The following is an 11,146-nucleotide window of genomic DNA, read 5'->3' on the forward strand; positions in this document are numbered from 1 at the left end:
GGGAAGGTGGAAGAGGTCAAGGTGGAGGATAGGTTGGTCACAGGTACCAAGAAATAAATACATTCAGAATAAATATGCACAATTGCCTCTAAAATATTCGGAGGTTAAAAATTTACACTGAACAGCTCTGAATCCTTACAAAGTTCAGTTCTGAGATTGTTCTGTGTATTGCAGTGAAAGAGAAGTGAAATGTGGGGTGCATGAGCTCTACCTCTCAGGTACATGTGTGAATCACTCAGGATGTCCTCAGACATCTGGAACCACCCATGGACTTATTCCGTCCCCCACTGCTAATGGATGAAAGTCAAGGAAGATTTCTGCTCTAATACTTCAACAGACCAGACAGTTACTCACGTTTGTAATCCCTGGCTTCAAGGTATGACTGGATCTAAAGTGTGCTGTCAGTAATAATGAGTTTTTAAGTATTTGAAAAAAAATGTTTTCTAAACAGTGCACTTTTGTGCAACCTTTAATTAGAAATTATGTTTTTCTGGATTATCTGTTCAAGAGTCAATAAGAAGACACAAACTAAGTTTTTACCTTACATGAACTTGCTGAATTATAATTCTTGACACAGAAAAACATGATTTATGATTTAGAATGACTGAAACCCTTTGCTTTATCAAATCAGCCATAATCTCTTAGATATCTGCATATACAACTGGAAATGCTGTAGTAAATTTCCTCAGCCAAATTCCTTTTTAAAGATCTAATCGATTTTCTTCCACCAATAGTGTTTGTGGGTTTACATTGGTTTTTAACAGGAGAGTTGTTTTGTCCCTTGGATCATACAACCTTCCTATGAATCTAAATACACTTGGAAAAATAGGAAGCCCTGCCTGGGAATATAAATTACACTGCTGTGCTTAGTCACAAATGGCTGAGTACAATGTGATTTTACAATAAACCAGAAATGTCTGTGTTTTGTTGTGTCAATAAATGTTCCAGTGATGCTCTTAAAGACAATAAATTACTGGTAATGGAACACTATCCTCAGCATGTAGAAGTCATTTTCCACTTCCAGACATTCTCAGATTAGGTTTAAATTGCTATTAGAAAATCCTAAATGTGTTTGGTTGAAGAAAATTTTTTTAATGCCCAGAAATAATCCAACAGTGGCTGGTTAGAGCAGGGTTAGCTGAAGTATTCCCAGGGAGAGCAGTTTACACATATGGAAGGGAACTTGGCTCCAGCAGATCCTCACCATGAGCAGAGGGAACAATACAGAGAGATTTCACAGCCTGTGATTTTTGCAGCTCTTGGTGGTTCTGCTCAGCCCAAAACATGTGTCAGTCTGCTGAGAAAATCCTGGTGAGGGACTGAGTGTGTGACGGGTGCCAGCCTGTCCTGGGCTGCCCTTGGCTGGGGGGTCTGCACAGGGGCTGTTCACCCACAGCCTGGGAGGGGGCAGAGGCGAACGATGGGTCTGGCAGGCAGGGCAGGATGGAAGGGTGAACAGGGGAAGGGGGAAATCAATAAGTGAAGGAAATGGCTGAAAACAGGCCTCTGGTGTACAACCAGTCATCCTTTTTTAAGTAGGGCTGTTGGTCTCCCCAGAGATCCACTGAAATCCAGGATGTATTTATTAGCAGTCTTTATGTGCTTGTGGTACCTACAAGTCTGGGCCTGAAGATACAAACACTGGCATTCTTACACACCCTCTTTTCTTCAGCGTTGGCTTTATCAAGAGAAAATCAAAGCAGGACAAACCCTTTTATTTTTTTTTCTTATTAATGGCTGCAATACTAAAGACCAGAACAGTGCAAATGTTTACAAGTGTAACAAATTGTGAATAATCTTCAGGATTGCCATACTCTTCCTGGTCCTGCACGGAAAAATAAAGAGTTAACCAGAGATGCAGAACATGAAGAGGAACATTTGTATAGACTTTCGGAGGTTTTTCAGAAACCACAAGGGATCCAGAAGGAATTTCAGAGGGGCTAATTAGCTCATGTTCTATGAAAACTATCACTGGCAAACTTAGACTGTGCTGGATTGCACTGCACTGTCTTACATACTAATGTCCCCAAAATACAGAGCAAATTATTCCCTCCTGATCAGTGCTCAAAACCAATCCCATCCACTCAAATTCAAAATTACATTTCCCTTAGCATAAACCAGGTTTGTTTTCTATTTTATTTTGCTTTGTAGAACCCAGAAATGAAAGGAGAATAAATTGGTGCTGCTGAGGGATATATTTCCATTAGCTATGGCAGGGTTTGCCCACACATGTGATGTTTGGCCTGTGCTGACATAACCGAAAAACAAAGGTTCCCATTTTTTTGTCAGAAGCCATCAAAACTGGCTGTGTTACCTCCTGTTTTCTATCAGTGTTTCAAGCTTCTGTAAGTCTTGTGCAGCCCTAATGTGGTAGATAATTTTGCATAGTATGTACAGGGGTCCATGAGCATTACAATGTCCATGTAATGTCACATTAATATCTAAACACATATATATGTACATATGGATATATTATATATATATATATAAAGTGCACTCTGTAGGTTTTTTTTCAACCCTCCTTAACAAAAACCATGTATAATGTATGCATTGCACATGCACATTTATACTGCATCACATTTGACTGAGCTTTTGCTGATGTATTTATTGATATTTTCCATGGTAACACAGAGAGTAAAGGTATTAATAAACTCTGATTCTGGAAGCTGTGTTAAATGCACTCAGTAGAGCAGGAAGCAAATGTGAGCCAGAGGGCTCCAAGCAGCGCAGACACTCCTGGTCATTGGTGACCCTGCTGCACATTTTCGTGTGAGATTGCTCCTCCAAGGACCAAAACTTGCCTCATGTCTCAGGTCTGCTGACAGTGACAGCTTCTCAGGAGTCCTGAGATGATCTCCCAATGACACAGGGGCTGGAGTGAAGGTGTGAAGCTGATGGTGTCAGCCAGCAAGATGCCATCAGCATTAACACAGGGGGGCAGGAGCTCAGCATGGAGATGGGAGCTGGCAGCACCTCTGATGAGACTCCACTCAGTCACTGAGAGCCCCTGGTCAGCACCAATCTTCTTCACAGAGTCAAGGGATGAAGTGATTCAGGCCTTTGGTGTTGAAAAGTTATCTGCAAATAACGGAGCTCGTGCAGAGTCAAACGATGCATTTGTTCAAACTGAGAAGCCAAGAACTGTAAAAACTAAGTTGAAGCCAGAGCTTTCCCTGAAAGCATCAAAAAGGGAACTGGAGATTTTTTTCTTTAACATAGCAAGATGCAACATAATGGATAAGACCATAGAAGCCATGAAATGGGAAAATGTGATTTGCTGAATGCTGCTTTTAAAAACCTTCAGTCCATCCATCTTTATCCAGGGACCAGCCTGTGAGCAGAAGAGTATTTCTACAAAGGAAGTGAAGGGATTCCTCTGTGCATGACATCGAGGGTATTAAACTTTCTCCATAAAACAGTTTTGCCTTTCTGAAAGGGAAAGAGAGAACTTATGTAAAATCAGGATTCTGTGACATGGAATATCTTCTTTGTCCTACAATCCTGGCTTTATATAACTTTATCTAACCTATATAGTTTTATGCAATTTCCCCTTCAGTATTTCTGTGTGAACAAAGCCAATCACACATGAAACATTTGGGTCCAGCTTTTCCACGGTCATAAATCCTTCTAGTTCCTCTGCTTTCCATGGCAGCTTGCCATGATTGATGTTATAATCCAAGGCAGGTTAGTTAATCACTGTAAATTTTAAATATATAAGGGGAGGGAAGTTCCACAGTTGGATATTCAGGTCTGACAAGTGTTTGGCATCCTGAGACACAAGATGTGAGCGGAGATGACCACTCTTCCCACCTCTGAGCATCGTCGGGGGCCCTCCTGTGTGCCCTCCTGCCAGCAGCATGTTTCCAGAGGCGTGGGGGGCACCACTGCCCCTCTTCTTCTGCAGGATGTCCGAGCCCAGGCAGGGCAGGTCAGCCTGCAAACCTTCTGTGGCTGCCCCAGGTGCTGGAGCAGGAGCCAGGCAGCAGCAGCCTGTGCACGTGTGGGATGTGGGGCAGGAGGCTCCATCTCACCCCCGGCCTGGGCTGGGGATTGGATTAACCACCTGCATTTTCCATCGCCAGATTGTCCCCGCAGGAAGAGTCAGTCACTGTCAATATTTATAAAGCCTGACGAGACCTTCTCACTGTCAGGCAGAAGGAGCAGAAACTGTTTCATCATTACGAGCTTCCAGCTCTCCAGTGACATTTGATGAAATCATATTAAGAGTAATTATATTTGAGGGGAGCACGTCTAAGTTCTAATGAGCCTTTATAGTTATTCATTATCTGATTTCTTCATTTTCATTTTCCAAGGATTTGTTTGCTTCATTCAGTTAAATTAAGGGAGAGCCATTTTCACAACTTCTTCCCTTCAACTTCCAGGTTCCTTCTGAGTTTTATGGCTCTATGCTGGCAAATATTTGCACACAGTTTCTTGATTTTTAGTTTCTAAGGTGTCCCATCATATGTGAGAAGTTTTGGACAAAAACAGCTTTATGAATAATAAGCCCTCCCATGTTTACAGACTACATTTTTTGTATTTTATTAAAGGAAATTGTTACATTATGAAAGTGGGTTTTGCAATTTCAGAAATGACTACAGTTAGTGGGAAGAAATCCAGGCACTACAGGTGATCCACACAAGAATTATACTCTGATTTAAAGCACAGAACCCATTTTGAGTACATACTCTGAATTTAAATGGAACTGGACTGAGCAGCACACTGACTTGTACTGAAGATGAATATCTTCTCTGCCACTCTGGTTTTGTTTATTATTTAAGTCCCAGGTGTGGGAAAAAAGGTTCTGGATTTTAACAAGAGTGCATATCTTCATTCATTTTTTCCTTCTCTTTCTGTGCTTTTTTCATGAGGAGTCCAGGTTAGATACACCCACTGAAAGCTACAAATCATATCTGTAACTCCATTTATAATTATAATTAACTATGTAGATTGCCTTCAGTAAAGAAGGTAAAGAAGTGAGAAGGTGCTAATTGGCTTCTCTGTAATGATATGTTTCCCAGTAACTTTTCCTGATAGTCTCATTAAAAATCCTATTTTTGGGAGATGAAGGATGTTTGAAATAGTGCATTGTGAACAACCACCATAAGAAAAAGCTTCTGATAAGAAATATGAAACACTGAAATATTAACAGGACACAGTTGTTCAATATTTTATATCTGTAAATAAATATTCCTGATTTCCTAAATTAAATATTGATTTTTAAAATATAAAATCTTTTTTTTCTCTGTTTCTTCTAAGATTGCCATGTAAATATATTGGAGCAGATCCCATGTACTTTGAGGGACAGGTAACCCAAGCCAAGGATCTGGGAATCAAGTTCCTGTAAGCTTCAGGACTTCTGGAAATTCAAAATTCACATCTAGATTTTTCTAAATAGTCCTTGGGTTTTTTATGAGCTAGACTGAATTCTGGACTGTTCTCATTCTCAGTATGAATCCAAATGTATTTTGACCATCTCTCAAATTTCATCTGTAATTCAAGACCATATGTTTTGTTTTCCATGTGCTTTCTCTTTGTCAAAAATAATCCGGTACTCCAACTTCCACTTTTTTGCGAAAAGTTTACCTCTGATTTAGCTCTGCTAGACCTGCATCTACATGAAAGGAGCTCTCAACAGGCCACCTCCATCGCCTCTATTTTCAAATCACAATATTTGCATAGACTCTCTCTTCACAAGAATAAATAAAAGAGAGAAAGCCAGGTAATCAAGGGAAAAATCAAGGATAAAAGAAATAATTTGCAATCCTAGTTAAGGCGAGGCATCATGATGCATCTTTGTTTTTCAGATGACCCAAACCAACTTCAAAGTTAGGCTCTAAAGGCAGGATCAATATCCTTAGCAACTAATTGCATTTACTGCACCTGCTGGAAAGTGCAGTGCCTGTGTCCATGAATACCAGAGTAACCACGTAACCACAGATCACACAGGCCTGGCTGAGGGTGTGCCCTGGGGCACTTCTGTGCCACCAGGAGACTTCCACTCTGCTGATGATGCTCAGGCTCTGCTGGGTTTTTTGAGAAATATATTGTCCTTTCTCTTCTGTTATTCTTGGCACCAAAAGCTTTCACCAAAGAAGAATTAAAGAAATTCTGTTGTCCTCTTTCAGCCCATGATGAGTACAAAACTCTTGGCATAGGTGGCACATAGGAATTGCTGCCTGCTCTGTCATTGGATAATACCACTTTCTCCTCATGCTCCTTATGCAGCTTTCTCTGCTTCTCTTCTGTTTGAAGTGGATTTTATGTTACTCAGGGCAGACATTATGTTTGTGGTTCTTAGTTATGCAGTTCATGGCATAAAGGAGTTCTAGTCCTGGGCTGGGACTGCAAGATACCTCCCTGCAGGAACTAGTACATCAGTAAGGATGTGGTGTTTGCAGCAGCCGTCTGTCTGACAGCACTGAGCTGAGCAGTGTGTTCCACTGCAGGCTGAGCAGGAATGAGCCCAAACAGCACTTCTGTCAACCATTCAGCAGTGTTGTATTTAAAATGTTTACAAAAGTAGAAGTAATATCCTGCAGTTGGAACTTCTCCTTGTGGATATTGCACAAGCAGAGCACACCTTGAGATTTATCAATATATCAAATAATTTAGTTAAATTTCTTTATGAGACTATAAGCCATTCAGTGTAAATGGATGATAATACTAGAAACTCTTTTTGTGATTTAGTTCTATTTGATTACACAGATACCATGTGTCTGTTTCTATTTGCCAGTTCTATATAAGCAACTGAAAGAGAACACAGAAATGTATAGAGGAGATCAATAAATAGCAACAAAGACATCTTTTAAATGTTATCATTTTCTTTCTGGGTCCCATAAGCCTTGCCAAGAGTTGCCTCTGGATATATGATCCTGTTTAAAGCACAGTGCTTTTGTGATAGGTGTTCAAATTGTACCTTTAGAAAGCATATAGTGCTCTTTTTAAAATTTGTTTGTCCAAAACAAGCTAATTTGCTTGCTCTTGCATAACTCAGCATTTTGTTAGTGCTTTCCAGTCATTCCTTTCTGATAGGAGAAGCAGCATTCACTGGGCAGATAGCACAATTAACACTTGGACTTATTTTCTGTACCTGTCCAGCCACCATCTCCCTGTGTGCATGAATGGCACTTCTGGTTTGTCTTACCCTTATCTGACAGTAACCATTGCCTGGAAATATGGACTGTTGCAGCTCCAAGTCGGGGAGCCACAGACACAGCTTGTGCAAACGTGAACGAGGCACTGACGAAGGCCAGAGTAATAAATCTGTGTTGGGAGGATGAATTTGGGTCAGTTTTCACCCCTCTGTGCAGCCCTGGATCTGCAGAGCAGCCCAAGGGACACGTGCTGCCCTGGTGCCTGTCCCCTCCATCCCCCCTGGAAGCCTTCAGTGACAATCTCGTGCTGCTCTATTCAACATTAATTTCTGCCCGGATTTCTGCCTGAACTGATGGCAGAATTGCCTTGGAGGAGGCGGGGGAGAGGGAAGAGGGCAGACAGGAAGGGTGGGTGCAGGGGAAGGGCACGGTGGCTCCTGTGTTTGCCCTGCACACTCAGCCCCTGCCCTGCCTCCCCCTCCAAAAGCAAACACAGAGAAACCCCTCCAAGGGGCAGTGCAGTGGGACTGTGGGGACAGGGAAAGGGGCAGCACGAGGCCAGCAGCAAGAACCTGCACCTGTTCTCCCCCCTCCTCACAGAAAGGCACCCCAAGGTCTCACGCTCTGCTCCGTGGCCCAGGAATGACACCCAGGAGAATTCACCACTGGTTAACATCTCCTTTTCCTTCCTAATTCCAACAGACTGACCCACGTGTTGACTGCCGTTGCTGGCAGCCATTCTGTTTCCCTGTGCACTCTATTTCCTCCTGCACTCAGGGCAAGGAAAGTTCAGGAGCTGGAGCAGCATTCAGAGGGGTGGTAAGGTCGTTGTTATTCCAGGATGGGGCTGGAGCTGACATTTTGTGTATTACATCAAATCTGCCTCATGGAGTTATAATCAGCCATCATACCAAGACTGTAAACTGGAATGATTCAAGTCCTGTGGCCTCTACCATTGTAACTTAAATTCCACTAAAAATAGCAGTAATAAGAGAAACTGGCGACATTTAAGCAGAAGTCTGGGCTGGGTATGAGCAAGAATCGAAGAGAACAAATAAAAGATTATCTGTCCTTTGAAACACCCACCTTCCTGCCAATTCAAATATTGACCAGCTACAGAATAGAAAAAAAATCACTTCTTGCAGTTGGATGAAAATGGTGGAGTTTTCTTCAGAGATAACACAGGAAGCAAAAATGGTGTTTGGAGGCTTCCAACAAAGGCCAGGGTTCCAGAGCGAAAAAAAAGTGCTGTGTGCATTGAGGGGGCTACCTCAGTATGAAATCTGAGTGGAGACAGAGGTTTCACGTCCAGGCTGCTATTATATACATGTAGTATATACAGAATAGAATATCCTGAATTGGAAGGGACCCACAGTGATCACTGAGTCCAACTCCTAGTCCTACACAGTGGTGACACCAGCTTTAAAGAGGGATTGTGAGAACATCCTCACCCTCAGCTGTTTCCACGGGCATGATAAGAAATGGATGGGAACTGCTCTGCCTGAAAAGGAAAGCTGTGCATATAGGATGCCCTTCAACCAGGTCTGTTCCCTAATCAAGCTCCCAGCTCAGCCACAGAAGCAGGAGTGCTGTTATAAGTTGTGTGGGGTAGCACAGGGCACAGATGGGCTGGAAGGGTCATGGGACAGAAGGGAAAGGGAGGAAAAGGCAAGGAAAGCAAGGCCAAGACTATAGGTGCCATAGTACCAATGCTCATCTCTTCACAACATCAATCATGATCTTGGCACAGCTGTTTTCTAGAATGTGTGCACAGAAACGTCTCAAGTGGTTTCAGCCACTAAGAATTAAGAGGTCTGGGCTCTCTCCCTCATCAGTGCTGAGAGATGGGTTGGAAATTAGAGTTTCCCTCCTCTGACCTCAGAGAGATCTTGACACAACTCACCTTGCATGACTCTGTCTGTCCCCAGTCACTGCAGGTAGGTGGGATGAACATCACCATTTGTAATGACCTGCAGGGGATAGTTTCCCAAACTTTGCCTCCAGCAGGATTCAGCATCAGTTCCTCCCTTAGCAAGCAGTAGGAGCAGACCTGCAGAGTGGCACAGTTGGCAGTGTCCTGTCCCCTCCTGCCCACACTGTCCGTGTTTCAGGGGTTGTACCTTGGCCTGTCCACTCAGCAGCCATCAGCAGTGGAAGGTCTTCAGGTATGCTCCTGTGTGGCCACTCTGGGGGGCAAATCCAAGTGCAGCAAGTGGGGACAAGAAAGAGATTCGCTTCCAAATGCCCGTCTGGCCCAAAGAAAAACCCTGTAGCAGCTGTATTCTTATCTACTCCGTATTACCCTTGTTCTTCAGCTGTTTCCAGAAAGCAGAAAGGGTGAGCTCTTTTCTGAAACCTTTCTTCTATAAGAAAGATGTTGCTAAAGGAAAATATAGTACTGATGCATTTATTTGTTTTTTCTTTCTCTGTTTCTAGTCCTGAAATGGTAACAAACACCTTCCCATTGAACTCACAAAGTGATTACCCAGCTTACAACACCAGTTGTACGCAGGGTATGCTTGCTGACATGACTTACAAGACCTCCCCTGTCTGCCAACACAGTCTGAAATCAACATTGTTCTGACTGTGTTAAGGTTTGTTTTGACCATTATTTTAATTATAGTGCTGTGGATGATGATTTAGTTTGTCTTTTTTATATTATTTTCTTTTTCCGCAGTGATTTTTTGCCACTTTAAGATAAAAAAACTTCAAAATAAGTCTTTCTGTCTGAGACACTCATTTTCTAATGCTAGAAAGGCCTGTAGAGATCAATTTTGAGAACAAAGAACTGGAATCTAGCCCCTCCTCCAGTATTAATTAAATCTTTTATCCTATGCTGAACAAACAGTATATTAGGCTTTGCCACAGTCCTCAAAGGTATTATTACCACACTTCAATGGATGAGGGCAAACAAAGCCAAGGAAGGCTGTTATTTGCTTCAGGTGATTTAGCCAAAGTGATGCAAAATAAAAATCAGAACATAAAATGTCCAGTTCTGCTCATACTCTCTTGCCATCAGGCAGTGCCTCCCCTGCTGGCACACGCACCAGGAGGGAAATGGTTCTCCCTTCTTGGCCTTCCTTGCACATGAACAAGAGTTGCAAAGAGCTCGGTTCTCACTGGCTGCCTCCCACACGGGTTTGGGCGGGTCTGGCTCAGTAAGTGACCCTTTGTCACCTCCTCTGTCCCTGCTTTGGGCAGGAATCTCCAGGTTCCACTGGAGGAAACTCTGTCACCTGCTGAGGAACAGAAGAGGAGCTGGAGAGGGACAGGAGGACAGGAGAGGGACAGGAGGACAGCACCACTGCCGAGTCAACACACCCAGCTGCTGTTTCTGGCTCTGGCCCTGAGCTGCTCTCTGGCTTTAGGACTTCTGTGCCTCAGTTTACCCAGTCATATGGCCATAATTAAGAAATTTGAGAGTTTTCAATATTTCTATATATTTTTGATCTAAAAGGAAGGTTAAAATAAGAATTGATTGATGACCATCCTAAAATCTATGCTCTCTCTATGTGGGTAAATGTAGGGCATAACACCAAATGATCTTTATGATCCTTTTTTGCTTTAAAACTAATAACAGAGGGACTATTCTCTGTAAAGTTTAAGTATTTTTTTATTCTTTCCTTCCTAAACTTTAGTCATATGCTTCTCCTTTTCAAGTGCCCAACTAACAAATCCCATTACTCCTGTGCAAAGAAGCTTGTTCCTAACGTTGCATAGGATTTTCTAAGCAATTCTCTGGTTAGCAGAGCAGATGAACAGTGTGGAACAAATGGGAAGGTTTGTCTCCATCTCAGCCGTGCCATCTGGTGGTACTGGGCCTCCCGAAGGAACGAGGTCTACTTGCACCATCTAGTGGCTTCAGGTAACCAAGCCAAAGCGATTCTCTGTTGGCAGTCCAGATCACCAACCAGCCTGAAGAATTAAAAACAGAGACGAGTCATTTGCTATTTCACGTGATAAGTGAACACAGGAAATACAAAAAGCAAACTTATCTGCAGTAATATAATGAGAATTTTTTAATAATAAATTATTCCTCCCCTCCAATA

This window comes from Corapipo altera, unplaced genomic scaffold (genome assembly GCF_003945725.1).
Source record: "Corapipo altera isolate COAL_440 unplaced genomic scaffold, ASM394572v1 180, whole genome shotgun sequence".
Lineage (NCBI taxonomy): Eukaryota > Metazoa > Chordata > Aves > Passeriformes > Pipridae > Corapipo > Corapipo altera.